Raw genomic sequence first — 22061 nt, forward strand, 5'->3', positions numbered from 1 at the left:
GAACGCGTTACCAATCAGCTAAAGACGAACTCGCCACTAGCCAAGGGCAACAACCTTCTTTTGAATTTGAGGGTTACGTCATCGGGGAGTGTTGTCACGGTAATCTGCTACCAGCCTTCGCTGGCCAGCCGTGTGTAGGTGTAGAGCCCTACGATGGTCACCACGGCTCAAATCCGCCCTTTGCCAAACCATGACATAAATAATGGAAACTATTTCCTTGTAGAATTGTCCCATAATCATGTTTGTCGTGTCATTATATCTCCAGCTCGATTTCACTATGGATAGGAAATCCTTTTTTTCATCATTCTACTTAATAGTTATCTCAAATACAATTAAGGTATTTGGCTCTGTCCCCCACTGTTCACTCTGAACAATATGGGATATGCAATTTGTTTAAAGTACATTGTTTTTAATGGCTGTTATTGTAACTCTGAGAATGTTTTTTAAATTTCTTAATTTTATTGTTTTATAATTTTAACAATTGTTAAAATTAGGGATATGTTACGGCCCCCTGCTCTGTGCTACTTATTCTGGCGTTACTTCACAGGTGCCTTGTTGGTGGAGTACCAGGTCATTTGCGCAATTGGGAGCACCTGTGACCAGATGTTAAAATGTACCTGACTCTTGCCTGAAGGAGGGAACTCTCTTCCCACGTACCTGTTGGTTCTTTTTGGGTTTGCATGAGACAACATTGCTTCAGCATACTTTTCACACATCTACTCACTCACACTACTGATGCAACTGACTTTCACACTACACATTTTTGTTAACTGGTTATTTCAAATAAATTTGACCTTGTTTTTTAAATGCGTCAGTGTGCGTCTCCCTCTTTGTCACGGCCAATGAGCCAGGTCGTGACCGATAATGAAGTACATAATAATATCAAGCAGGAAATAAAATGAAAGGTAGGCAGCTGGTTGGATGTTGGGTAAAAGTTTTTATGGCAACTGAAGGACAACAATATTTACAACTTGTCTACTATCCATGCACACAGGTACAGACAATTGCCAAAATATCCACTCACTGAGAACTTTATTAGGAACACCTGTACACCTACTTAGTCATGCGATTACCTAATCGTGGCAGCAGTGCAATGCACAAAATCATGCAGATATGGGTCAGGAGCTCCAGTTCATGTTCATATCCACCAATAGTGATTTTGACTGTGGCATGATTGTTGGTGCAAGGTACGAGTATTCCTGTAACTGCTGATCTCCTGGGATTTTCATCCACAACAGTCTCTTGAGTTTACTCAGAATGGTGCGAAAAACAAACAAACATTCAGTGATCGGCAGTTCTGCAGACGGAAATGGCTTGAGGATGAGTGAGGTAATGGAGAAGGGCCAGACTGGTCTAAGCTGACAGGAAGGTGACAGTAATGCAAATAACTGCACATATCAGTGAACAGATCTCTGAACACACAATGCGTCAAACCTCTAAGTGGATAGACTACAGCAGCAGAAGACCTAATACGTCTAATAAATACCCAATAAAGTGAGTGTATATTTTCAAATAGAACATGCAAAATATGTAACTGAGGTGAAGGGTATAGCTTATTAAAGTACAGAACCGTATGAACATATTTACACTTACACAATGAGGCAACATAAAAGTAGTACAGTAGTATGTATGTGAAAATAGCAGTGTATAACAATATGTGGAAAGTTCCACATTAGATGTAGAACTGACATTACATCACTACTGACATTAGATCAATGATTGCAATTCATTACATACACAAAAAAAGATTACAATGTTATATACAGTGCCATCTGTAATGTTTAGGACAAAGACATATTTTTATTTGGCTCTGTTCTCCACAATTTTAGATTTGTAATCAAAAATGCATATTCTCAGCAAATATTGAAGGGCATGTTTACAGACTTTGGTTTCACCATATTGAAATTACAGTGTGTTTTATATATAGTAACAATAAACATCATATTTTTCTCGGCTTTTTCTTGCCTTTGGTTTGTATTATTGTTGGCATTAAACATGAGGGCCAGAATGTCCAAATTCCAATGAATGTCAAGGAAGCCATTATGAGACTGAAAAATTAAAATAAAAAGTCTGTAATGTCTGCTTTGTTATGCCAAACCTTAGGTGTAACAAAATCAACTGTTTGGAACAGCATTAAGGAGAGAGAACATGTAATGGGGCATAGGGCATGGCAAGCCAAGTAAGACCTCTACAGCTGATAGCTGAAGAATTCTCATCATAATGAAGAAAAATCCCAAACATGTGTCCAACCGATCAGAAACACCCTTCAGGAGGCAGGCGTGGATGTGTCAGAGACTACTGTCCACAAAAGACCACAGTCATGTCTCAGTGGGTCACAGACTTCAACCAGTCATGCAGACAGAAAATATGCAGTAAACATGACTGTAATTTACATCACATAAATATGTCCCAAACATTATGGTGCCCTGAAATGGGGGATTATGTATAAAAAGTGCTGTCATGTCTACATGGTGAAACCAGAATGCATAAAAATACCCTTTAATAAAATATGAGAACTTGCACTTTGAATCGTTTGTTTATGAATATAAAATTGTGGTGTACTGAGCTAAATTAATGTTTTTATCCCAAGCATTACGGAGGGCATTGCATATTACAATTCTTATGAACATATAAAAACAACAACAGCAACAAAAATATCAACGAATAACTATATATTGTTGTTTGTAACAATATTAGCATGGTGGATATGCATAGGTATTAAAGGAGACTGGGCTTGGGACTGGGGCAGTTGGAATAGCCAGGGCAGGAGGGAAGGTGAAGGCTGGGTCTCCTGAAGTACTGGTATTTTTCCGATTTTGCCAAGGACTTCACAGACCTCTTCGGAAGTACATCTGCGCCTACCTGGGAGAAAATATAGACGCCTCCACATGCTGATCACCTGGAGATATCAAAGTAACATTAGTTATCAAATGTATGAAAGTAACCAAGAGACCTGTACTAATTATACTGTGTGCCTAATTATACTGCAATGCCTGGAATTACAGTCATTGTTGTACTAAACAAAGAAAAAACAGAACAAAAAGTATATGTATTTACTGTACATTCATATAATTTAAGGTAACATGGGTGTAAATATTGTATAATATAATAATTGTGGAAACTGCTCTATTATTTAAGTACTTAGCTGGGCAACTACATAATATGGGCAAGTTAACAACAACAACAACAACAATAATAATATATTAATGGAAAATAAAGGAACATATACCAAGATGTCTGAATGACAGTAAGTTAGGCCTATGTCAATAAACAATTGGCAGTGAAATAAGAGCAACAATAATACATTTTATGTCTAAACCTTCACGAATCAAACGTGTATACAAATTGTCAATACTATTAATGACGGTGATATTTTAAAACCGTAAAGTGATCGCATGTTAATGTAGCTGGCTACGACGTTGAGAAACAGACATGCAGAGACATTATCCCGTTTACCTGTAATTTTCCCACATAAAAAACGAACAATTGGAACATTCAAAATAACAATAATACATCGGGAATACCTCAACAACATAAATATCATTCGAGGACCCGTTAATAGTAAAATAATTATCTAGATAGACTTACCAAAAGGAGCCCAGGGAAATGATTCGCGCCAGGCGATTTCGAATAGTTAAGGAATCCGCACTGTAAGGACGTCGTTCGTTTTTCTCGGAACAGCGCCGCGATATCAACGTGCGGCCAAGAATATATCGCATCCGAAGTGATAAGAACTTCCGTTGAGAATGAATGGGAAAAGTTAAGGAAAGTTAAGCTTAACTATCCGCGGCTGCCGCGCGGCTTTTCACTGCACGATCCGTGCTTACTAGCGAACTAGCTGAGCTAACCATGTTACACTGGGATGTAAGCAAAATAAAGGTGGAAGTAAGCTTTTTGTGCCTGTGTGTTGTCAAATGTCCAGTCCTTGTGATATCGCTAGCGGCCAAGTACGCAGTGCTTGTGTTGCTGTTAAACTTACGTTAGCAGTTGACATCAGGTTGGCTCAGTAGAGAAGCCAGTCATTTCCTCCTTACGAGTGTAAAATACAGCAGGTATGCTTCCAAAGGCAATCAGCTCTCCCTCCAGCCTTACCACCTGTCCTCGCTCACAACCTGGCCAGGAGGATGCTTGTAAGAACTGGCCACCTTACGGCCGTCAGGAACAGACAAAGCCACAGGTGAAACAGACTCTCGATTCCGTGAGGACAAGCTGTTCACAGCGATGCAGAAAAAATGACTGTGCATCTCGGCACATCAGGGAATATGATAATTGTGAGTGACTGCCAAAGAATATGCCAAGGAAAATCACTCACGGGTGAACCAAGTCAGTTAATTGACTGACACAATTCAAATCAGGCGACAAGAGAATAGGAAATAGACACCATATATTCTGTAATGTAAACTAAACCATATACAAGCAATGAAAGTGTTCTTAACCTTGCCAAACCACTCTACATAGTCATATTTGTATATAAAAATACACATTTTGATTCCAAGGGAGTTCAAATAGTTATTTAGAGTACCCTTGGTATTTCTTTCTACATTACTTGCCATTGATTGATTTTAACAATGGGGTTTTTTTCCAACATTGAAGGGAAGTACTAAACGTCCTTAGTTCCGACAGCAAAGAAATCTTCCTCAAGCAACAAACTAAACCAGACATGCCAACATTTTCTTTTGGGGAGGAAAAAAAAAAAGAGTGTGAAGGATTACAAATTTGTTTTTAAGGTGTCCAAATTCCTGCTGATCCATCCCCCTCCCTCCTCCTCCATCTCTCCCAGACTCGTTTCAATGGGAACAGAAGCCCCACAGCACTGTTTTCACATATCCATGGAAACAGTGGCGCACTGGGGTCCTGGGCTTTTTGTTTTGTATTCTGAGGCTCCTAATAATGGGCTTAAATGAAACAGGAAGAGAACAGTGGAGAGGAGAGAGGGAGAGGGGGAGGGGGGAAAAAGAGAGGGGCACAACAAAAACACTGGAAATGCATTCATAATCACATCACTACCATTTTCCACACTGGTCATTTTCTTGGGAAGCCCTCAGCAGACATTCATTGGCATAAAGTTAGCTTTGGGGAACCTACAGAGGCCATCCTCCCCTGCCTGAATGGCCTTTTTGTTGAGGAACAGTGGGCTGTTTCTAGGCCCACAGAAAGCCTGGGTAATTTAGTGTGGTTGCCAGGAAGTCTGAGGAAGTTCAGAACTCTGGTTCTAACCCCTGGAAACTTTTCTCTATTTTCTCCTCTCTCCTCAACGCACCGCCTCCTCCTCCTCAGTCCTCCTTCGCTGCTGATGACTTTGCTGATTTCTTCGATGAGAAGGTCACAGTCATCCGCAGATCCTTTACAACCACCGCCCCCCTCACTGTGCCCTTCCCCCCCTCTAGGCCCATCCCTTCCTTTTCCACTTTCTCCCCCCTTACAGACTCTGATGTTTCTCAACTCCTGCTCTGCCACCGCCCTACAACCTGTGCCCTTGACCCTATCCCCTCTTCTCTTCTCCAAACTATCACACCTGACATTCTCCCATTTGTCACCTCCCTTGTCAACTCCTCCCTGTCTTCCGGCTGTTTTCCGGCATCCTCCAAGAGGGCCCACATCACTCCGCTGCTAAAAAAGCCTACTCTGGATCCCTCCATCATCCAGAACTACCGCCCGGTATCTCTTCCTCCTTTCCTTTCTAAAACTATAGAACGAGCCGCTTCTACTCAACTTTCTTCTTTCTTTTCTAACAACAACCTGCTAGACCCCCATCAGTCTGGCTTCAGATCGGGCCACTCGACAGAGACTGCGCTCCTCTCCGTCAGTGAGTCACTCCATGCCGCACGAGCAGCCTCCCTCTCCTCTGCCCTTATTCTTCTAGATCTCTCTGCTGCCTTCGACACTGTGGATCACTCCATCCTCCTGTCTGCCCTGTCAGCAACGGGCATCTGTGGCACAGCCCTGGACTGGATTCCTTCCTGGTTGCCTGGGCTGGTTCGGTATCGACACCTCGGCCCCTCGCCACAGGAGTTCCCCAGGGCTCAGTCCTAGGCCCGCTTCTTTTTTCTCTTTACACTCGCTCCCTTGGCCCTGTGATCACTGCACATGGGCTATCCTACCACTGCTACGCGGACGATACCCAACTCTTCTCTCGTTCCCACCGTCTGATACGCAGGTTTCAGCCCGTATCTCTGCTTGCCTGAGGGACATCCAGAGCTGGATGGACAACCACCATCTAAAGCTCAACCCAGGCAAGACTGAAATTATATTCATCCCTGCTAAAACCTCTCCCCATCTGGATCTCTCCATTTCCCTCGGGGATACCACACTCACGCCGTCACCCAGTGCAAGGAACCTCGGCGTGGTGATGGACAGCAGACTGTCCCTTTCCGAGAACATTGTGGTGGTGACCCGGTCTTGCAGGTTCTTCCTATACAACATACGGAGAATCCGCCCCTTTCTCACCCCCTACTCGACCCAGCTCCTGGTCCAAGCGATGGTTCTGTCCTGCCTGGACTACTGCAATTCCCTCTTGGCTGGCCTCCCAGCGTCCGCCATCAGACCCCTCCAACTCATCCAGAATGCAGCAGCTCGTCTGGTCTTCAACCTTCCCAAATACTCACACGTCACCCCCCTGCTTACTTCCCTCCACTGGCTGCCTGTCATGGCTGGCATCAAATTCAAAACATTGGTGCTAGCCTTCCAAGCAGTTAAAGGGTCTTCCCCAGCTTATCTGCAAAAAATCATCAGACCCTACACCCCTGCCAGACCTCTTCGTTCAGCCTCCACAGGCCGCTTGGCACCTCCCCCTCTCCGAACCTCCACCTCACGCTCACGACTACTATTTGTTCTGGCTCCACGGTGGTGGAACGAACACTCCTTCTCAGAACTGTAGAATCTCTCTCCACCTTCAAGCGCAAGCTGAAGACACACCTCTTCAAGCAGCACCTCTCCCCATCCCTCTCTACCTCCCTGTGAACCTCAATTGTTGTTTCTGTGACTTTGTGTATCGGTATTTTTAGTTGGCTAGGTAAGCAGTGTTTGGATAGTTAACTTTGGTCACTTTTGCTCTGTTTGTTTGTTTCTTTGTTCTCAAAAAAAAAGAAAAAGGCCCTCATCCTTATCTTTGTTGTTGAAGTTGAAATTGTACTTCCCTCTAGGGTCTTTCAGCGAACTTATCCCTGGTTATGTGTATGCACTTTGTTGTAGGTCGCTCTGGATAAGAGCGTCTGCCAAATGCCAATAATGTAATGTAATGTAATGAGCCTCTAGCTTGACAACAATGGTAAACTTTATTGCTCCACTTCGAAGTCCAAACTCCAGCTGCAATGGCTGAATTCTAATAAGACCCCCCCCCCCCCCCCAAGCAAATTCCTTGGTCGCCCATCTCCTGTGAGTGGGGTTCGAAGGACAGAGAAGGCCTCTGGAGAATTAGGAAGTGGCAAATCAGCGTATGCCTATCCGCTAGAAAGGCCTTCCTTCGACAAACTGGTCACTTCTTCGGCATGAAAGGCAAAACTGAGGAGTGTGGACGTTTCCCCGCGTCTGTTCATCCAAGATTCTGATTCAACCGAATCGCAACCTGAGCAACGACCCCCTATTCCATTTTCACCATTTCACTGGAGCAGTCAGATTACCTGCCCTTAATTACGACCTGGTAGCAACAGGCCACATGATACTGAGCCCTACACCAATACAAATCCCAGCACACACGAACCCAACATGCACAAGGATTGGATCTTGTGCAGTTCTTTGTACTGTATTCTCTACTAGATTAGCTTAAATTATGTATCATGTACAAAAGCATCGGTGCTTACTCAATTGTGTATGCATTTATACTTTTAATTGCCAGTAATTTTCCAGTTTGTGATGACATCACTTTTTTTCCAGTCATGTGGCAGAGGATGTGTCGGTGGTTACTTGTTGCTTGTGGTATGGGACCGAATGAACATCGGAACCCTATGAAGTTAAATAGTTCTGCTCTGATCCGTTAATGTCAAAGACCGAACAGACAAAACAGGCTCTTACGATGCAGCCATCTTCTTTTATTTTGCTACACTTCAAAATCAAAAAAAAAAAAAAAAAAAAGTACAGTCGAACCAGATGACCCCCAGGTACTGAATTCAAGCTGCAGTCCACGCTGAAGACAGTGAAGCATGGTGGCGCAAAAATCATGGTATGGGGATGCATCAAAATACTTTGAGATTATGTTGCCGTATGCCGAAGAGGAAATGCCCCTGAAATGGGTGTTTCAACAAGACAACGACCCCCAAACACGAGTAAGCAACATCAAAGCAAGCAACATCTTAGACAAAAAGGATTGAGGTAATGGACTGGCCATGAGACGGGTGCATGGGGGGGTTTGGACCCAAAATGCACGACTCAGAAACAATGATGTAATGAAGTCCCGTCAGGGCTTTATTCGGGGAATATCCAGAGAGCATGGTCAAAAAACAAGCAATGTTCATACACAAAAATATCCAGCCAGAAAACCAAAGTGCAGTACCGAGGGAGAAGGCAGTCTCGTCGTCGGTACACCATGCGGGAAGTCCGGTAGCCAGGAAAGCTGTACAGGCGGACGGTAGGCAGGCTCAGGGTCAATGATGGTGCAAGAGTCAAGACCGAAGTCTGCTCCGCGGGGCAAAGGTACAAAAACAGCAGGCAAAGACGTTGTACAGGCAGGCAATGGTCAACAAAACAGAAGTCAATAATCTTTGGTCAGTAAGCAGGCTTGGCTCGTAACGAGTAGAATGGCTTGGTATAACCGCTCAAAAGACTGTACTGACAAACAGGAGGCAAACAATTTTGCACAGACATGACATGAAACTGAGCTTATATGCAGGTGTGGACAGGTGTAGACAATTAGTTTGAGAGCAGCAAGAGAATGGAAATCAGGTGTGGAGGATTGACAAGTTAACAAGGTAATTAGTCATCGTTAGTAATAAACCTATCCTGCCCTAGCATTAGTAAATTAGTAAATGACATGCACAAGAAACGTAAGGTAACATGAACACATGATTAGAATGTTAGTATTACCCAATCCTGATCTAGCATTAGTAGGTTAGTAAATAGACAAGGGAAATTGAAACAATTAGGGTGTGAGTGACAGTAAGGGAGAGAGAGAAAGCAGGAATGCAAGGTTTGCAGAAAGACACGAAAAAGTGTATGCTAAATCAATGAACAGTACAACATAACATGGAACATAAATTGTGACATAACATTTGCAAAACAATGACCATAAACTATATAACATGACATGGCAAGACTAAGAAATAAATGGTAACAAGAACTAAACATGAAACATAACATGACATGACAATGAAACATAAAACATAAAAACATGGCGAGGCTAGACTAACATAATATGTGACATGACAATAACGTAACTAAGACAATGACTAAACATAAAACATGACATGACAAACATGAAACATGACAGGCCAGCTCAATCCCTCGACCTCAACCCCATTGAAAACTTGTGGGGTGACATTAAAAATGCAGTTTCTGAAGAAAAACCTAAAAATTCACAGGAGCTGTGGAATGTAGTTGAAATACCTGTTTCTAGGTGCCAGAAGTTGGTTGACTTGATGCAACACAGATGCACATAAGTTATGAAAAACAATGGTTATGCAACTAAATATTAGTTCACAGTGTACAGTTTACAGCATCCACACCCAGCCCCTTGCCGGCCCGAGGAAGAGCTACACGCCTTCTACAAGACTCTCATAATCGTGTCCGTGATTCTGAGGTGCTTAATGTGCGGCGATCAGCTAACCCTGCCAAGACCCTCCATAAGGAGCAGCGAACCCCTGTTCCAATACTTTTGCTCAACTAAAATTGGGTGGTCTGATAAAGGTGCTATGTTGAAAGTAGGTTAACACATTGTGTAAATACTAGATGTGTTAAAAATCTGAAATACTCTCGTGTTCATCTTTTTATCTCCCCAAATGTATTCAGTGTATTGCAAAAACAAAGAAATTGGCCTTACTGTTCCAATACTTTTTGAAGGGACTGTATACTATGGTTACATGCCCTGTAGTATATGCTGTGCAAGTTGCACTGAAGCTATAGGATGAAGGATTGCGTTATGTTAAGTTCAGACCTCAGTCTCCCTGAATCAAAGTACTGGCCATAACTTTCCAGGACACTCTGGAATGCCTCCTCTGGAAACACTTCTCTCATCTCATCAAACTTCCCTGGATTGACTAACTCTAAGAAGCGCAAACTTTCCAAATTTGAAAAACGCTGAGGAATCTGCTCCATGAGATTATCAAGGATGGCCATGTACAGATTTGTGTAGCGCTCCTGGGGATCCTGGAATTGGGAGAGACGGCGCTTTCTCATGGGCTCATCTCGTGGGTCGGATGTGAGACCTGCTGCTTTGGCATAAACAGCCTGGAAAGCCCCCTCTGACCTCTTCTCTTTGACAAAAGCAAGAAGTGACTCAATTCTTTTCTTGCAGTACAGAACGTCCATGGCCTTCTGCTGGACGATATCAAAGACCACATCAGTCTCAGAGAAAATTTGTTCATATGTGTACACATGAACACAAACTCAAAATCCTACAGTTTCATTACAAAACCTTTGGCACAATCCAATGTGTCATCATCCATTGTCTTCCATCATAGTTGTTTGCCATAGTGCTCACTATCCGTGATGTGAAATTCCATCGAGTAGGAGCGTTTCTGGGCAACCTTGAACAGCCTGCAGACTCAAAAAATATTTGTGTGTGTGTGTGTGTGTGTGTGTGTGTGTGTGTGTGTGTGTGTGTGTGTGTGTGTGTGTGAAATACCTTCCTCAGGTACTTTTTATTTACACGAAAAACTTTTGTCTGGAAAAGCATTTCCCTCCCCGGTTTAGGTTACAATGTGTTTGACACGCCGAAGAACGACTCTGCTGCAAATGTTTCTGCTGCTGACGTGCAGTGTTCTACAAATTCAACAGCACAACACATTTAACTCACCACCTGTCGTCGTTTCCCTTCTTCTTTTTGAAGTTATTATTATCTCCACAACGAGAGGCAAGCAGAGAAATGTCAGAAACCAAAAACGATTATCATTTTTAACGTGTTTCACTCGCCATATAGCGATGAGTGATAATATGATGAAAGATAATCTGGTTATAATCGCACGTATAAATGTTGGAATCCTAATGCTCTGAATAGTACGTTCTCGTTACATGAAAATGTTCCTGGGCTATTAGAACTGTATACGATCCGGGACAGTAATCTTATTTATACTCGTTTTGTTTAGTAGGTATGTCATTTTCGGCAGTCTCGTATACAAACTCCGCCCTTCTTGTGTGTCCCCCGTTTTCCCAGGAGTCCTTTGTCCAAATAAAGTTATGCCCGTTTTTGTATTGTGAGGGCCGACGGTCCAAGGCTAAAGTTAACTACTCGTGCATAGTAACGTTACGTTCTTGTTAGCAAGGAAAAACCTCCACAGGACTCCGGTGTAAAAAGATGACAAACGAATATTTATTCACGTTCCACAGCGAAATCTTCGTACAGGAGTATTCAAAATAGGAATTTCCAAAACTATAACTTAGGCTGGCTCTTTATGCCACGTTACTAATAGCTACGGTCAGAAAACTGTTTAGCTTCACTCTCCCAAGTCACCGCCGACTCTACACTGACCAACCTAGCCGCTCCCGAACATGAGAACAGAAAGGTGCGTTCTTCTTAAAGTGACAGTAGCCCTAATATTCTATCATGAGCTCTGAGCTAAATAAAACGTTCTCATATGCTTATCTATGTCAAAACAACATATCTAATGCAGATTCTATCCACAGTTATCAACGTAAACATTATAGAGTAATTAGGAAAATATAAAACAATAATCCTAATACAGCCATGCTGAATTATAATGTCCAAAGTAGGCTAAGGCTGTAAGCAACTAGCCTTTAGAAATAAGGTGTAAACCTAATCCTAATTCAAAACACATCTAAGAATACTTTGGCTCCTATATGTATGCTTCTGTCACACTCGATATACTCCTTTTCATATCGTATAACATATTTTTGAACATATTTTATTAATATGAACAAAATGTTTCAGTTCCCGTAGATTATGTTTTGTGTATACTACAACGTTGTCGGGAATCGTTCCAATTGAACAACAAAATAAGGTAATAATGATATTTTCGGACAAGGTTTTGGATTGAATTAAATAAATAAAAAAACACATTGTTATATATTACAATAGAGTCATACACTTTATTTACCATCAGCACATTGTATGACGTTTTCTGGTATTGACACATTGGCAGCAACTGGTGGCCATGGTAACATCCATCAATCCATTATCCTAACCCGCTTATCCTGAACAGGGTCACAGGGGGGCTGGAGCCTATCCCAGCATACATTGGGCGAAATACACCCTGGACAGGTCCAGGTCGCCAGTCCATCGCAGGGCACACACAGCATTCACTCACACACTCATACCTATGGGCAATTTAGACTCTCCAATCAGCCTATCCTGCATGTCTTTGGACTGTGGGAGGAAACCGGAGTACCCGGAGGAAACCCACACAGATACGGGGAGAACATGCAAACTCCACATGGGGATTCGAGCCCAGGACCTCCATGCTGTGAGGCGGCAGTGCTACCCACTGCACCATCCGTGCGGCCGCCATGGTAACATTAAACTCAAATTACCATATAAACACGTACGGCCACTTAGCCAGATGCTTTCCTGGGTCAAACTTAGCTTTTGTTTATATTTTAGATGGAGTTTTAACAAGGGAGGGTCACATGTGTTTGCTGAAAAAGTGAAGTCCAAGTAAAAAGTGGGTCAAGAGCTGGGACCCTCTGCCTCACAGCACATAACATGGTTTGCTTTGATTTCCTGCCAGAGAAGATGACTCCAGTACAAACACTTCATTGTGTTTGTTGTTCAATTGGAACGATTCCCGACAACGTTGTAGTATACACAAAACATAATCTACGGGAACTGAAACATTTTGTTCATATTAATAAAATTAATTGTGGGTAAATGACTGGGACACGCAAGGTTGATGGTTCTAATCCCAGTGTAGCCACAATAAGATCCGCACAGCCGTTGGGCCCTTGAGCAAGGCCCTTAACCCTGCATTGCTCCAGGGGAGGATTGTCTCCTGCTTAGTCTAATCAACTGTATGTCGCTCTGGATAAGAGCGTCTGCCAAATGCCAATAATGTAATGTAATGTAATGTAATGTAATGTAATTGTCCTGGCCTAAAACCCCATTTCAGTTCAAGAATGGGTAATGGGAGTTTTTTAACAGCAGTGACACACCATGTTTCTTTTCTTTTAAAGAAATCGCCAATGGAAAACTGGTTTTCATGGCCATTGATTTGCATTAATGTATTCACATTAAACTATTTTCAAATCAAATCAGCAACTATTAATAACCACACATTACAACAGTGGTATGCAGACAAGCATCTCTGAACACACAATGCGTCAAACCTGTAAGTGGATAGGCGACAGCAGCAGAAGACTTAAGTCTGAAAGATACATAAATTAAATTATTGGGTAAAAAATTCTGTCGGAATAGTTTTTGCTTCTATTTTCAAATATGTTTATAAAGAAGAATGTAGTATATATTTGAAAAAGTCACAAAACGGTCACAGAACGTTGGGTTAATATTTTATTGCTGGAAGATAAAATGAAAAAAATTTGACTGCATCCATATGTAAATCCTGTAACTGGAATGTTTAGCAGAAAAGGTTAGTACACGTGGGAAAGGTGTTATGTGAACATGAGAAGAGAGTCTGATACATTTTCAATCTGGGAAACCCTGTAACCGCTCATAACTGCACAGTGTGCTTGAAGGTCTGTGGGTTATAGGGCAGTTTATTGTTGTAACAATGTCCAGTCTTGTCTTTCCCGTCATTTTCCCATGACTTGTCTGGGATTTTGTCCCTCTGAGCCAGTAGGGCTAAAGGGTCCAGCTCGGTTTATAATTATCCACTAGTGCGCTCACAATGGAAGAATATGTCCTGATCTTGAGTGAACAGACACAGTTCAAATTTGAATGTCACCTTAGATAGTCACATCAGATTACACTTCTGCTGTAAAATATTGCTTTCAGTATGAACTTTCCTCTACTGGTCTGTCAGCCATAATTCAGAAGGCACTTTCTGACATAAAAACACTCATATCATTGATACTAAACACTAAACACTAACTCCAGTACTCTTCAGTCACTTAACACTAAGCACTGACTCAAATGTCCTTCAGAAACTAAACGCCAATACTTTTCCTTCTGGCATTGAACTCAAAGTCAGTTATGTTTTCATAGTTTTGTCCATGATGACATGATACCATCATGCAGGTGCAGCTGGTTTGCTGGCTGCACGTTTGTACTGTAAATTTAACTTGAACTTTGTACTGTGGTTGAACTAATCTTTAGTTCATGCGTTGCACACTTGCAAGGACGACGCTTACAAGGGTGTTGTGTAGTTGATTTTATTCTCCATCTGTTAGAAATAACATCAGTGTACAGAGACGCTGTATCAGTGTGGTTCACATTCTGCTCAACTGTCATCTGACGACCAATAAAAACAAGAGCGCTAATAAGTACATTCATTCAGAACACGCGTAGCCTAGCTCACAGCTAACATAGCTACATGTCGAAATCCATTAACGGGGGTGGATGTATCAAAAATAAAACATACGTACCTCTCATATTTACAGAGTGCTATCACACTACAAACATAGCTAGTAAAAGGGGTTAAACAGACTGTATTATGCATATAGACAAGTAACGTCACCGTTAGCTACAGACTGACTCCGCGGGAGTTCAGTTAGCAACAGTTAGCAACTAGCAAACTAACCGTCACTTTGCTAACGTTAGTTATAACGTTACCGTACTTTTATGAATCAAAATAAATAGGCGATTCGCTTCGTGGATACTTGTAATAGGCCACGTTATCCCACACACAAATCCTATTTCACTTTCATACCTACCTGCCTACCTGTTAGAAATAACATCAGTGTACAGAGACGCTGTATCAGTGTGGTTCACATTCTGCTCAACTGTCATCTGACGGCTCCGACCGAGCGCAGTGGAGTCAAGCCGAGCGTCCGAACCTGAATGTCCTAGCAATCCTATAGCGACCTCCTGTGACAAGAACTAGTATCGCTATAAATAAATAGTTCTCCTTTACTGCTATGCTGGCTGTAAAATGAAGGTATTAAATCAATTATAAACATTCATTACATTTGTAGAATAAAAAATGAGATGGGGGGCCACTTAATCCCAAATTCCCCACATATGCTCTTATTCAAAATGATTTACAGTTGATATGATAGCACCACGCAGTTCCTGCATATTTCTCAGCTGCACATTTATGCTGCAAATCAGGTGCCTGTGGAGGCCATAACGTGCCGTCTGTAAGTATTTGGACAGTGACACAATTTCTGTTGTTCTGGCTCTGTAATCCAGCACATTGGATTAGAAATTTGTATGAGGTTAAAGTGTAGCCTGTCATGTCCATATTGGATGATCTATGTAGGAATTACAGCCTTGTGTCCATATTGTCCCTCCATTTCTGGGCACCATAAATGGCTTCTCAGGTGTTTATGATTAGTCATCTGTGTTCAAACCCTTTCTTAGTGCAAGTATAAGAGAGCTCTCAGTATCTAGTATTGATTCTAGGCTTTTGATTGTTATTGGTGTTCATCAACATGAGGACCAGAGTTGTGCCAGTGAAAGTCAAAAAAGCCACTATGAGGCTGAGAAATGAGGAAAAACAAAAAGGCTAAACAATAGGCTCACAAAAATCAGTAATAGCAAAGGAAGATGTCTGCAACTAACTGAAGAATTCATGCCGCAATGAAGAGAAACCCATCTGACAGATCAGAAACATTCTTTTGGAGGCAGGTGTGGATGGATCAGTGACTCTTGTATGCTTGTATGCTGCACACCCAAGCCTAGCCCACTCCTTTTTATCAATCATATGTTGTATTTTAACGTGTTCGCATGTGAATATATGAGTCCATGCATCCAAAGCTAATTTCTGAAAAGACAATGAAGTTGGTGAATTCACTCAGTCCTTCGTTATTCATTAGTATTATGTGTGCTCCTCTATTTGCTAACACATTTACTAAGAAAATGTATTACAAGAGATGTGCATGTGGTCTCACTGAATCTTCCGCCTTTCAAAATCAGCCAAAATCCCCTTCCTGGAGTCAACTAGAAACCAAGAATCCCATTGCTGCGCCTCAACAATCTGCACACCCTTTCTTTCCTGTCAGTTCCTGTTTTGACATCTTAGATTGTTGTATTTCTTCATGTGTATACCTGTGCGACATTCTTTGTGTATGAATCAGTGTAATTCGCTTCACTTATTCTCACTTGGCTCCATGACAGGTTCCACCATAGGTTCCACCGAGTTCATTCTTGTTTAGAACCACCCAAATTCCTCCAGTGGTTTCTAGCTCTGCTACACCTCTTCAGTAAGGAGCAACATCTATATATATCTACATATATCCCCACCAGACTCTTTCTCATGTAATGTCCCATAAAGCCTATATGGAAGAAGCAAAAGAGGACAGAAAAAAGTAACAAGAACAAAGTCTGGAATTAAATAATATTGAACTATCACCTTTGTACTGGAAATCAATGCTGACCTACATTAAGGATTATAGCCCACTAACATTTTTTAATGTATTATTGTCCCAAACTATTGAGATTATTTAAAGCATAAGCAGAAGAGATCATATTTTACACATCATAGTAACGTACCAGAGTTGACTTTAATCTCTGTTTACGATTATTTCCTGTTTTTTCTATAGTATGTACAATAGCAGTACGTTGTGCTGAATAAAGTGCTAATATATTTTTAATAGCTTTTACTTCAATATTTCAACTGTAGTGGAAACATTACACATTCAATTCCAAATCAAAGCATTAGCTAATTTTATCATGTCTGCGTTATTCTTTTACAGGAAGCAAAGAAAAGGAATATTAATCTGTTCAGAAAAATGGCAGTAGCAATTTTTCTCTTCAAACTCTCTTCAAACTGTATAAACTGAAGAAATCTTTCAAGATTTAACTTCACTTTAAATGACTGAACTAATATTTGATTGCATAACCATTGTTTTTCATAACTGCTGTGCATCTGCGTTGCATCAAGTCAACCAACTTCTGGAACCTAGAAACAGGTATTTCAGCCCAGGATGAACAAACTACATTCCACAGTTCCTGTGAATTTTTAGGTTTTTCTTCAGAAACTGCATTTTTAATGTCACCCTACAAGTTTTCAATGGGGTTGAGGTCAAGGGATTGAGCTGGCCACTCCATTACCTCAATCCTTTTTGTCTGGAACCAAGATGTTGCTCGCTTACTTGTGTGTTTGCGGTCGTTGTCTTGTTGAAACACCCATTTCAGGGGCATTTCCTCTTCGGCATACGGCAACATAATTTCTTCTGGCATTTTGATGTATTCAAACTGATCTATGATCCCTGGTATATGAACCCAACACCATAGTATGAAAAACATCCCCATACCATGCGCAACCATGCTTCACTGTCTTCACAGTGTACTGTGGCTTGAATTCAGTACCCGCGGGTCATCTGACAGAATGTTACACCATTTCTCTTTGGGCCAATCTATCTGTTCCTTGGCTAATTTGAACCGATTCTGCACATGCCCTTTTTTCAACAATGGTGCTTTACGGGGGCTTCTTGCTGATAGCTTAGCTTCCATCAAACGTCTTCTGACTGTAACAGCACTTACAGGTAATTGGTAATTGTAGATCATCTTTGATCTTTCTCGAGCTGATGAATGGCTGAATCTTTGCCATTCTGACTATTCTTCGATCCGTTTTAACAGTAGCTGCTCATTTTCTTCGACCTGTTTCAGGTTTTTGTTGCCATTTTAAAGCATTTGAGATCATTTTAGCTGAGCATCCTATAATTTGGGCTGCACGGATGGTGCAGTGGGTAGCACTGCCTCCTCACAGCAAGGAGGTCCTGGGTTTGAATCCCTGTCGGCCGGGGCCTCTCTGTGCAGAGTTTGCATGTTCTCCCCGTGTCTGCGTGGGTTTCCTCCGGGTACTCCGGTTTCCTCCCACAGTCCAAAGACATGCATGTTAGGCTGATTGGAGAGTCTAAATTGCCCGGAGGTATGAGTGTGTGAGTGAATGGTGTGTGTGCCCTGCGATGGACTGGCGACCTGTCCAGGGTGTATTCCTGCCTATGCTGGGATAGGCTCCAGCCCCCCTGCACCCCGATCAGGATAAGCGGGTTCAGATAATGGATGGATCCTATAATTTGCTGTACTTCTTTATACGTTTTCCCCTCTCCAATCAAGTTTTTAATCAAATGATGTTGTTCCCCCGAACAATGTTTGGAACGGCCCATTTTAGTTAGCATTTCAGAAGGAAATATATTTGATAACAATGTGTGAAACATTTTCTTCCCTTCTTCCTTAATAAAGGACAATTAATGACACCTGAATTCTCTAATTAAACTCCACACTGCTATTATTTTGAACACGCCCCTTTCAATGAATGAATCAGCATGCATGTCATGACAATTGGGTCTGTTGTTTTTGTATTACACTACTACATCTATAAGTAAAGTATTTGCCATGCAGAAATATCACTACTACTAATTACAGTGGTTCATCAGGTTACTGATGTTGTACTGCTATTTTCTTGAACACAACTGTACATGTACACTGTTTGATATACTTTAAAATGACATATTGGGCATAGATTAAAGCGAAACATATAGTTGAATTTCCCCCAATACATACTTTAATGAATAATATAATATCACAAATACATTACTATAATGTTGAATAAAAATATGGCAAGAAATAATGCATTGCTGGAGATCGACGAGTAATATATTGCACTATATATTTATACTGTGTACATAATTAGTATGCAAATGTGTTTTTGGCAGATAAAAAGACACAACAGTATGAGTGATCCAAATTAATTCCTTGCAGGAAAAATAAATGTTATACAAAGAAAAACACAGATTTTGATGTTAAATAGTTTTTTCCAAAAGGTAGGTGTGCACAATTATTATGCACCTGGGAAATACATTTTCTTTTTCAATTTATTTCATAACCAAACAACAAAGCATTTTTACATGATTATAAAAATAATTATGAAATAAAGCAACAAATTCAGTAGCTTAACAGCTAAGAATACGTTTATCTGCCAATATAGCCACCTTTCTTTTCTAACATTTGTATTAGCCTCATATCCACAGATTCTGCCAGTTTTCTTAAATGTGATCGCGTTCAATTTCAGCTGAAGCAGCAGACAGAGATGCCCACAGGCTGTTCAGAGATGTGTAATGCTTACCTTGACTGTGAATCTCCCTCTTTTAGGAGGGCCCACAGGTTTTCAACTGGGTTAAAATCAGGTGAGCAAGATGTCAAGTCATAATTTTGCCATCTTTGAACCCTTTGCTGGCTAGCCAATCTCTGGTGTACTGGGCTGCATGGGATGGAGCATTGTCTTGCATCAGTATCGTGGACCTTTTGAATCATGCTGGCTTCGTCTGGTACCACTGCTTGAGGAAGGTGGCCTCCAGAAACTGACAGTCGTTTTTGGAGTTCATTTTCAATCCACCTTCCACTCGAAATGGTCCAACCAATTCACTATCGATAGTACCAGTCCATATTGTTATCACTCCCCCACCTTGCTGGTGCTTCAGTGAAACTGGTGTGTGATGTCGGTCAGCAATCCAGCTACAGACCCACCATCAGGCCCAGCCATGGGCCCACCAATCAGGTCTATCCAGTGTCACTCATCTCATCCGTCCGCAACACCTTCGAAAAATCCATCTTCATGTATTGTTTTGCCCATTCTTGACGCATTTGCTTGTGTTTAGTATTTAAGGGAGGCTGGTTTTTTACCTTTCTGACCTTGCCAATCATGTGAAGCACTTTGAACCTTGTGCTTCTGCAGTCCAGGAAGGTTACAGTTCTGGAAGATGATGGCACTTTTTAATTCTTCTCAAGTCTCTTGAGGTTAATTTGCGCATTTAGATCTCAACGCATTTTTGCCTTCCCTGTGGACACTTGTGATCACGACTCAACTTCTTTGCAATTTCAATTGTTTTGTATCCCTCTGAAAGTTAACTATTTTGTCTTTTCCTCATAATAATTATGTACGCAGTGTACATTGACTACATTATTACATTTTTATTACATATTACATCATGTTTAGTAGTCCATATATACTAATAATTCACACTAACTTTACACTATTTTGAACAGAGGTCTTTATTTAACTGTTATTAACTCTGTCACTGTAGACTAAAACTTTTTAGTTTAAACGCTGCACTTTCATTATGCGCATTGTAACATACTCCAGAAAACATAATTATCCTATATGTCTTATTGTTTTATTACTTCTTTCAGATTTGGTAGGATTCATAAAATACATTAATCAATGCAATACAGCCATTTTCACTGCAGATATTAGCAGCCAGGATAGTTTTTGCGATCTCTAGAAATATGAAAATAGAAATATTACTCTTGCCTGTCTGCTATTTTATGCTGCATTAGAGCTTACTCATGTATAGTACTCCATTCATACAATTCAACTGATTCTCTGATTGTCAGGTCTTAAAACAATATCTCCAAAGTGTATCATTATTTACGCAACTATTGGTTTGCTCTCTGTGTCATTGATTGTGTTTCACAGCGAGTTGCTGTCAGTGTGAGCCTAAATATAGTTTCCATGTTGTGATCTGTTATACTCGTTATGTTCCAGTAAAATGTCTTGGAGGATTTCTAATGGGCCAAATGAAAGGTCTGTTGAATGAGATCGATTAAACCTGCTATCAAGCTGACATTGTAAATAACAGGCATGGCGGTAAAGGTGAATGGCATAACCCATTTTCCAGGATGTACCAGGAAATGGAAATTTCTAAATTCACATGAAAACATCAAGATACCTTGTGTGTGTGGCTTTCCTGTCATATACAATGTGGATATAGTGCTGCTGTGGGGATCCATTATTATTATTATTATTATTATTATTATTATTACCGTATGTAGTAGGAGTAGTAGAGGTAGTGGTAGTCATAGTGGTAGTAGTTGTTTGTGTTGCATTATTACTCAATCAACTATATCAGATGTCTCATGTCTCAATATATTAATTGCAATTTAGAAAATTTAGAAAATAAGATTGAATTGACTAAAGGGAAATGGCAATCAACATTTAAGGGATTTGCTTGGACATTATGTAGTGTGCAGGTCAAATGAAAGCACATGAGCACAGTTCATTTTCGAGTCTCTGGTGATGTGTGGCTATGCCTGGAATTACAGCCCCGGCCAAAAGTTTTGTCGCATGAGTGGACAAAAGTGACAATTGCTAATTACCCAACTAATTAGATACTAGCAAAACAAAAATTTCATAGATGCTTATAAGGTTTATTGCTTGATAATGATGAACAAGCCAGTTTCTACCTGGACAAAAGTCTTGTCGCAAATCAAATTATAATCAATAAATTTGATCTTTCTCAAAAAGTAAATAAAATACCAAATGAAAAATCAGTCTAGTATTTCATCATGGACTATAAGTTAAGAAATGAATATCTTGTATGGGTTCCTTTGGCCTGCAGAACAGTTGCCATCCGGTTTGGCAGAGAGTTGTAGAGCTTGTTGATGAAGTCGTCGGGGATTGCATGGAAGGCCACCTTGCAGGCATCCCAAAGCTCCTCCTTCATTCTTCGGCTTGGTCCTCCAAGCTTCCTCCTTCATTCTTCCCCAGATATGCTCAATAATATTCATATCTGGAGACTGTGCTGGCCATCCCTGAAGGAACTTGATCTTCTTCCCCCTGAGAAACTTCATAGTGGAACCTGAGGTATGGCAAGGAGCTCCATCCTGTTGAAAAATCTGACCCCTCTTGTAGTTGGGAATGTACTGGGAGGCAAGAATCTGTTGATATTTGGCACTGTCAATGTTACCATCCACCTTACAGATCTCCCGTACATCCGTATTGGATGTAACCCCAAACCATAATCTTTCTACCTTTGACCAAATTTGACTGTCTTCTGGGTGAACCGTGGGTCCAGACGGGCCCCAGAGGGTCGTCGACAATATTGGCAGCGCTTGGGAT

Source organism: Conger conger, chromosome 18 (assembly GCF_963514075.1).
Source record: "Conger conger chromosome 18, fConCon1.1, whole genome shotgun sequence".
NCBI classification, from domain to species: domain Eukaryota; kingdom Metazoa; phylum Chordata; class Actinopteri; order Anguilliformes; family Congridae; genus Conger; species Conger conger.